We start from the raw sequence: 10,000 nt of genomic DNA, 5'->3' as shown, positions 1-10,000 counted from the left end.
CTCTCTCTCTCTCTCTCTCTCTCTCTCACTTCCTCTCCACCCTCTCTCTTTCTCTCATTCTCACACGTTATTTCTTCAGCTTCATAGTCTGGCATATAGAGATCTACATGCATATTTAACAGTTCATCATTATGACAGGTATGCTTCCCTGGAAGCTGAGAATGTTTCAGAGTGTTCTATGGTCTGCTGGGGTAATAATATAGTGTAAAGCGCTTATTGCCTGCTGTTGAGCTCCAGTGGCTAAGTGAGTAGTGAGTTTTGACTCAAGAAATGTCAAGCAAGTGTCGGTGACACGGGGATCAGATGGGTGGTCACTGGAGTGTGTCCTTGAGCAAGACACGACAACCCTAGCTCAAATTACAGGGCGCTGCACAGTGGCGACCGACAGTGGCATTGTTAGTAAACTGTTCTGTATTTGTGTAATAGTGTGTATTTATGTATGTATTTATGCATGTATGTATTTACGTATGTACGCATTTATAATTATGTATCTATGTATGTATGTTTGCCATTGTAAAACAAAGTGTCCTTCTGGGACAAATACAAGTGTTATTTTTTTATTTTTTTATTTTTATTACAAATGCTATCTATTATTATTATTATTATTATTATTATTATTATTATTATTATTATTATTATTATTATTATTATTATTATTATTATTATTCTTATGTATTTGTTAATAAAAATGCTTCAGCTGTTTTTTGAAAATCTAAATTGCTGGGGCAGATCTTATTTTATATGGGAGTTCGTTCCATACCTGGGGACCAAAGAACAAAAAGGAACGCTCGTCGTATGTTTTGTAACTTTGTTTTGGAGTTTTAAGAATTAGATTATCAGAGGCTGATCTAAGGGCTCTAGGTGGATGATAGAATTCCAGGATTTTTTTAAAGATAAAAAGGTGCAGTATCATTTATACATTTAAAACAGAAACCGGCAGTTTTGCTCATAATTAATGTCAAGTACTGTCAAGTGTTTAGGTGAGTGAGCACTGGGATGTGTCCTTGAGCAAGACACAATGACCCGAGCTAAAAAAACCCCAAACAAATTGAAAAAGCTCTTCATGCTAGCAACAAGCAGTGACTAAAAAAAATTAACAGTCTGCATTAGCGGGGGCTATTCTATTTCTATATAGTGTGATGTTGGTGTAACCCTTGGACTATAATTTATTTGATGAATATTATTCTTCTTGGCACTGTAAGCCGAATGTAGTACTTATTTCATCATTTCATACCAATCGAGGCGAGAGAGTGTAGGTGGTGGTTGTGGGCGGGGGGGGGGGGGGGGGTTGGAAATTTACCTCTACCCAAATCTGTAACTTTCGTGGCCTATATCCTGCCCTAAGGTGAGAAAGGCAATGATGATGAAATCTGTAACTACAAAATCTGTTCCTGGCAATGTCCACAGATACACACGTCCATCATTCTCTCTCCGGCCTGGGAAGGAATGGCTGTCACACGACACTCGCCTCTACATCTGCTGATTTTGTGTGTCTCTTTGTGTGTCTGCGTCAGTGTGTGTGATCCGGTGAGTGCTGAATGCAGCCATGTTAAGACATTAGATTTATCTTTTTATGATTTGTTTTTCTAGAGGACAAACTTGGGTTGGCTGGGTTGGAAGTGGGGGGGGGGGGTGGGGTGGCTGTTGAGGGTGGGAATATGGGGAGTGGGGGGTGGGGACTGGGGTAGTGAGTGGGGAAGTATACAATAGTGGGCAAAAAGTAATCTCCAGCCCTCCGTTCTGAACGTACTTGACTCAGTTCTCCCATCAGCGGTCTCCATTATATGTGGGGACACACTCGGGTCTCAGTGACAACATTCTCAAAAGGAGCTATAACATCTTAATTAATAGTGGGAGTGTCGAAATGTACTTCTACCAAATAATGCCCTGATGTATTTTATGTTGAAACGTGAGCCAAAATCCTTGTTACGTTTTCTACCTGGGGGAATAATTAGTTGCTGTTAAGGACAAGCGGTCCAAACCAGACTTCAGGGGTTTCCAGAAATCTTGACCTACACAAAAAGTGGGCATTGCCTTACCTATAGGAGAAGTTTGGTTTAATTGGTGTGTATGCTAGTTTGGTTAGAGAGAAAGCTCTCCTTGTCTTTTAAAGATACTGAACAAAGGGCAAAAATTTTTACCTTCGATTTGTTCAAAACAACATTTTTCAGGATAGCCCCCTTGTGCTTAAAAGCGACCAATTAGGAGTGAAGCCGGAACCACTGGGAACAGCTCATATCATGATCAGTCCATGTCTCTTTGTATTATCAACTTTTATCCTTTGCTTATATCCCTTTCTCCCTCATTCTTTCATTGTCCCCTTTCCACCCTCCCCATCCCCCTTTCCTCCTCCTTCCTCCATCACCCACCTTCCTCCCCCTTTCCTCCCTGTCCCCCCTCCCTCCTCCTCCAATAATTTCGTTGATCGCCGGGTGTCTCCAGGTGGTGACTCGACAAGACTTGAAATTGGACAAGGTCAAGGACTTCACAAGATGGCTGGCGCGACAGCCAAAACCCAAGCCAAAGACAGAGACAGATGGGAGGAGTAAGACTGACCCCGGGGTAAGTTCTGGGTCTATACCCACCTCCTCTCTCACTTTTCTCTCTCTCTCTCTCTCTCTCTCTCTCTCTCTCTCTCTCTCTCACTCTCTCTCTCTCTTTCCTAGATAAATAAATGGATGAATAGCTTGATAGATAGACAAATAGATAGAAAGATAGATAGAGAGACATGAAATATAAAACAGATTCTAAAAACCGCCTGAGTATAACATTGCCGTGCACTTAATTTGTTCAACCTAATTAATGACTTTTGATACCCTATAAGATGTGGAGATGTGTCTTTCCTGTAATAACATCTATCGACCGTTTTTGTCTCCCCTCCTTCTTTTACTTGCATGTTACTGTCTAGTAACACCTCAAATCTTCAAAACTTACATGATCTATTTGTGTTTCAAGTGCCTTGAAACTATTGCTATGGCTTTGAAAAGATATGTGGATATGTGACGGAAAAAAGGGGTAATTGTTTAATTGAGGCCTCGGCTCTTTACAAAGAAAGAATTTCGCAACCTTAGAATTAAAAAGTTCTATCTGACGTTTTGACCGTTTTGGGTCACTATGACCATAGGGCCAGAAACCAAAGGTTCTATCTGCTCTATCAAAATTATAAGGTTATTCGGAGTCGTTATCGAGATATTAACAAAAAAACTACACTTTAAAAAGTTTGACGTGTGGGGGAACTCAATTTTTTTAACGCCAAATTTCTCCAAACAATGTACTGGGCAGATAGAACTTTATCATTCTGAGGTAGCGATCATTTGTGAGGCAGCGTGGTGGAATCAAGCTCTTGTCAAAATAATCCAAGTGAAGAAACTTGCATTTTTCCGCAGGTTTTTGAATTGTTATCAAATTTTTGTTTTTTTGGCTCAACACCTTTCATGCCCATTAAAGAACTCGTTTCTGTGTGGAATTTTCTGAAAAAACGTTGATTAAAGGCACACAAAATGTAAATTTTCAGTTACCATGGACTCTTAAGCTAAGGAAATGACTAATTTTTGGTGGCCATTTTCTCACTAATTTTACCTCTGAAAACAAGTGACCCCCACCTTCTTCTTTTGCAAATATCTCGACTTGTATTCAAGATAAATGGATACTTTTTTCCATCCCAATAAAGACCAGTGAACAAGCTTTAAGATGATACCAATAACTCTACATGCCTAAAAATTGACGAGAGCCTGATTGCACCATGCTGCCTCACATTTATCTTTCGCGGTTGACGTCATGACTATCCCCAAGTTGTTTGGCTGCACGTGAAGTGGCGATCATTGAAGAGCGTAGGAGGAAGGTCAAGTAAGTTCTGAATGGAGGCCTCAACTAGACCTTTACCAATAACTGACTTTACTTAACTGTCGAACAGTTTGCTTGAAGGTACGAACTGTTTGTTTTTCAGGCGATGCGTGCGGATGCGGAGATGGACAACGAATCTTTCAAGAACGTAAGTGACCATTGTGTGTTGTTCAGGGATGTGCTGGAAATATAATGTTGTTTTAGCATGCGTAGGGTCCCGTCTTACTATGAGAGCTAGAACTGATGGGGGACTTAGAAAGATCAGTATAATGTATCTTTTTAAAAAAGGATCATTAGGCGTGGAAATGAATGGAGAATCATGATCGCCGATGTCTGTCGCAGACGTGGTAACTTGACGACGATGCAAGCCCATGAACCCTAACAAACCTTGCATTCGTTACACATTTACGAGTACGAAAATTTGGCACTTTTTTCTTTTTTGATTGTCATTGCCACTGAGTGACGTCATACTTCTCAGCCTCGCGACAAGGGGAAATTTGCCTTGTGTGTACGCAGAACAAAAACTTGAAAAAAAGTTCTCCCTGGCTGCATTGAGTGAAACAAGCATTGTTTTACAGTTTCAGAGAGATCTAGATCTTTGTTAATGCGGCTGTATGCACACACGAGCATCTGTGTACCGTATATATATGTGTGTGTATATGTGTGTATGTGTGCGCGTGCATGTGTGCGTGCGCGCATGTGTGTGTGTGTGTGTGTGTGTGCGTGCATGTGTGCATGTGTGTGCGAGTGTGTACGTGAGTGCGCACGCATACGTATATGTGTGTGTGTATATGTGCCCATGTGCGTGTGACTATGTGCATGTCTAAGTGTGTATGTGTGTGTATGTGTGCCCATGTGCGTGTGACTATGTGCATGTCTATGTGTGTATGTGTGTATGTGTGTATATGTGTGTCTGCGTGCGCCTGTCTTTCTGTGTTTGCACGGAAGGAGAAACAATAAGCGCAACCGATGTGTAATAGGAAAGAAGGAGCAAACCCCTCCAGAACACCCGCCAACCACCTATGGGCTAAAACGTTACTCCCTCCCCCCACCACCCACCCCGTTGTCTTGCTGGACAGATGCTGGAGGAACGACTGCACGTGGTCAATGAGAACGTGAGTGAGCTCATCCACACAGTGATGAAGAGAGACGCCGAGGGGACGCCTGGGGCACACAGGACGATGGTCAGTAGGTGAGTCTGTTGTGGGCGGTTGTTTTTCCTGTTTTTGTAGAAAGTTATTTTTTGTTTTTGTTTTGACTCCTGGGGCACACAGGACGATGGTCAGTAGGTGAGTCTGTTGGGGTCCTTTTGTTTTGTAGAAAGATTTTTTGGTTTTTGGTTTTGACAACATGGCACAACAGAATTGGGATGAGCATTTACATCCTTCAGCCGTTTTGTTTTGTTTTGGTAAGTGTTTTTAAGGCGCTCGCAATAATATGGGCGCGCAGGACACATGAAACATTTTCAATTTAGAAGGAGATTTTGAATTTTGCCTAGGTGACGACCGAAGCCTACTCTTATCGATTTTAGGGTTACAAAGGGATCTTTAACGTGTACAACGTGCTCGCAGGAGCTCCGAAATTTTTCGCCCTTATCTTAGAAAGCTAGGTGTTAGATCTTTCTTACCATAAGATCAGGGGTGTGGCTGAAAGAAAGCATGTGGAAGAAGCCAAGGAGTAGCAGCAGAAAGGCTGCGGAAAGGGTCAGAAGCCCAGAGGAGGGGGCATGGGGAAGGGGGCAGAAAATGGAAACGAAAGCAGATGATAGAACATGGTTAGAGAGCAGGAAAGGCGCAGGAAAGGAGGGTAAAACAAGTAAACTTTTAAAGAAAAAAAATCCGCCACTGTCAGGATGAGAACCAGGGACATATTGAAAGAAAGGCCAACATCGTAACCTCTAGACCACGAGCGCCCCTTTTGTAGTAAGTGTTCCTGGCTTCCTGACCTGAATGCGTGTCCAATCCAGCACCATCTTGTTTTACTTATTAAACTTACTGCGAACATCCCGACTCAGCATTCTCTGTTGAGCCAACACGGGGTAGTCCTGATGTCATACAATAAAGACATTTTCAATTTATCTTCAGAAGGCAAGACCGCAAGTAGAATATAGACCTTTACCGTTTTTTCCCCTTATGAATTAAAAAAAAATGGATTGTATATTTACTTAATGATTGTTAACTATTATCTAGATCTAGATCAGTTTTGTTAAATCTTAATGATTGTTTTTTTCTTTTAAGAGCGTTTTTTTTGTATGGCAGTTTTTTCTAACGTAATATCGTTTCTTGTCCTTTGAATTTTTTTTCTTATGATAGTTTATTCTATTTCATATGATTTTTATCCTTCTCTAGACCAGGCAGTCATCTACTTCTTCACCGAGTCCACCTTCACAGTACCCGAGTGCGTCGCGCCATCAACAACGCAAGCGACATTTTGTGGCCTTACGATATTCCTTATGTCATCGACCCTGATATCATAAGTGAGTTAGCAAATATAATTGCTTAAAAATGCACATTCTATTTTGAGAACCAAACAAAGCCATACCAAAATACCCCCCACCCCTTTTTACAAAAATAACCCCCCCCCCAAAAAAAAGAGCCCACCCCGACTCCCACCCCCTCCTCTCCCCGCTTCCCCGGAAAAAAAATTGAATCGAGAATGTCTTTTTTAGTCGAAGGAAAAAGGGTTGAGGAGGCAAAACGGGGATGGAGGCAGGGGTGGGGAGAGGAAGTAGGGGAGGGGAGAGGAAGTAGGGGAGGGAAGCAGGCAGATTTACGATCCCGAGGGGTCCATTTTTAGATCTTGAAAAGGTTCAGTCTGTGTAACAATTAATGCTTCCTCCTGAATTAGTTCTTTGTGCTGATGCAGTGTTTTACTCCCTGAACATGTGCTAACGCCTTTCAACGTCATCGTTCGGCTTTAAGGTGCTTTTCAACACTGAGGTTATTGGAAAATCGTGGCATGCACAATTAACTTTCATCTCGAGTCTTTCTGCAAAAAGTGAGGATTGAGAGAATGTATTCTGCACCCCCAGAATAGTCTGAGAGGATCAAGTGTAGACTTCAAAAAGAAGTACAAATTTGCCAGTACGCTCATACATCGCTATCCTCAACAAAAACCATATATCTTGAAGCAATCTATTTCATTTTTTGCGAAAAATCTATTAATAAGTATCTCATTTACACATCATACTCATAACTCACAAATATTCTGCATCAAATCAGAAGACAGGTACAGAAAAACTGTTAAAAAACCCAAACAAGCAATGAAACAGACAACAACTACGTACCCAAACAATCATCAAACAAAACAACAAAACGACAACAACGACAACAACAAAAAAAGAAAGACCCAAAACAAATCAATCAATAAAAAGCAACCAAAAGACACCTCCCCCCCCCCCGTTCTCTTAAATACCAAACCTAAATAAAAACAATGACCCCCTCCCCATAGGAAAAAAAATTGAAATGAAAGAACAATCCGAATCTTGTCTGTGGGGTATCCTGGACACTCTCCTAAACAACCAAGGTTTCTGAACGCTGGGTTCGGGATTGGAACCTGGGTCGTGGGGGTTTTGGGGTGTCGTGGGGGTCGGGGGGGGGCATGGGTAGTTTAGTTTTAGTAAGGTTTTACAGCACTCGCAACTGCATAAGGTCATATGCAGGGGCGGCTGGTGGTTTGTAGAACTGACCGGCTGTAATTCCCATCGATACCTCCCCTTCTCCCCCCCCCTCGCCTCAGAACTTCACCCCTACAACATACAGACAGGCCGACATACAGACAGACGGACGGACAGACAGACAGACAGACAGACAGACAGACAGGCGGACGGACAGACAGACGGTCAATTTTATAATTACCAGTACACTTTAGGTATTTTGTGCGTGTGTGTGGGGGGGGGGGTTGGATGGGTAGGTGAAAGAGAGAGAGAGAGAGAGAGAGAGAGAGAGAGAGAGAGAGAGAGAGAAAGAGAGAGAGAGAGAGAGAGAGAAAGAGAGAGAGAAAGAGAGAGAGAGAGGGAGGTAATATATAAAAAGGGTTTAGGACTCGTAGTAGAAGAAAATCCATGGCGTTACAAACTTCAAAATGTAAATCTGAGCTTCAAGACATAGACTGAACTTGAGGCCAATATAATACGGTTAGATCTGACTTGATCGACACGGAACAAGAAATACAATGTACTTCTACGGTATACTAGAAAACAAACTGAAAGTTAGAAGCAACCACTTTTTAGCCCTGCCCCCTGTACATCACCCAAAGACCTACTTTTCACACACACTCACGCAAAGTCTCGACGTGCGCTCGCTTTGTAAAAATTAAAACCTGTGTGCTGTCAATACCTTTCCAATGACGAAGATGAAGTCTAGAATCAGATACTGTACACTGTACTAGACTCCCAATCACGTACACATTGAACAAATACAACCCAGAATTTCCGGTCCGATTCAAAGGTTCTTCTCTTCTTTGCTCTTCTCTGCTCTCAGTTCACTGCTCTAAGAGAACTGTGTCAAATGCTAATTTTAGAAATTAGAGTCTAGTTGGGGTGAAGGTCGAAAGGGGGAAAGGGGAAAAAGGGGAAAGGGAAAAAGGGCGGGGGAGGAGGAGGGTGTACTGTTTTAGGCCCAGACCCTGACAGCCGAACGTGGGGCGCTGCTCTCTCCTCGTTAAAATTCCCTCTATAACATGACTGGCCGGAACGAAGGATCGCCGGCCCAGGGTCCTGGCCAAGTAAGGGAACTCGGGGAAGTAGGTGAGGAAGAGAACACAAAGCAGAACCATGGGTGGCTTAAAACGCAATAGAAATAATTATGCTAACAATTGATGTACAAGCAGTAATAAGAGACAGGTTGAATGATGAATGTTACTGAATAAATTATGTAATATAATATGTATTTGTACTGCAGGCGTGTCCTTCCTTTGTAAGTAACAGAGAGGCCAATTGGCAATTTGAAGCTGTCTTTTTGGTTCTCTGGGCAAAAGTGAATTCGCCCGGAGGCTGACGTCTCCGCCGCGCGGATGCTGTTCGGAAAGGTCTCGCGCCTCGCGGCCTCACGCAGATATGTTTCACATTGTGATGGGCGCAGGGCTTGTTAAAATTATCTAGTAAGCGTGGATGGGCTATTTAGCCTACGAGCCGGCGTGATAAACAAAAGATGAAGGAAAAGGTCTTTGTAGTGCGACAACACATCAAAGAACCACTATTGTTTCTCAGAGCGCCTTCAAATTGGCCGAATGTTTTCTGAACGTTGATTAGATATTAATGTGTATTTACGTACTTGAAACTTAATAACAATTATTGTCAGCAATCAATCTCTTGTCCACTGTACAGCCGACAAAAACTGACCGGCGCCGCCGGTCTTGCCCAGTGAACGAACCGCGCCTGGATGAGCGCCAAGGGGTGGATGTCAACAGAGAAGTCCTTACAGGGAATCAGACTTAGACTGCTCACCTCTCTAGCTTCAACAGCACAAAGTCTGCTTCGACTATATAGGCACCCCGGAAATAGCGTGTCAAGAGTGTGACAAACATACAAGAGAAGTAGAGGAAATGACAATAGTAAGGATTAGGAAAGAAAAAGCAGCAGTTCCCTGTTGTAGATCAAGAACAGTTATGAGCATGACATGAATCAGCCCATTTACAATTCTACTGGGCACTAGAACGAGAAATGTCCCCTCCCCCCTTTGGGAATGGGTTGGGGGGGGGGGGAGGTTGTTGAAATTGACTACTACTCTTTACTTTCATCTACAAGAATCCTTACTGTTCATTAATCCTTACCCCCCTCCACGCCTTCCCCTCATCTACCTCAGTCGACCTGGTTAGGTTCAAACGAGTGCTTCAGTTCATCAAGGACCACACGTGCATCCAGTTCTTTGACGTCACAGACACGTTTGACCCCACAAACCCGACCTGGTTCACGGACAACGGCTATGAAGTCAATGAGTACCTGACCATTGAGCAACCACCAGGGGAGGGGTGAGTGTGTGTGTGTGTGTGTGTGTGTGTGTGTGTGTGTGTGTGTGTGTGTGTGTATTTAAAGGAAATAGAATATGACTGTGCGTGAGTAAGAGAGAAAGAGGAAGTGGAAGTGAAAAGAGCGAGCGAGACAGATAGGCAGATAGATAGATAGATAGATAGATAGATAGATAGATAGATAGATAGA

Source organism: Aplysia californica, unplaced genomic scaffold (genome assembly GCF_000002075.1).
Source record: "Aplysia californica isolate F4 #8 unplaced genomic scaffold, AplCal3.0 scaffold00474, whole genome shotgun sequence".
Lineage (NCBI taxonomy): Eukaryota > Metazoa > Mollusca > Gastropoda > Aplysiida > Aplysiidae > Aplysia > Aplysia californica.
This window is presented reverse-complemented; position numbering follows the sequence as displayed.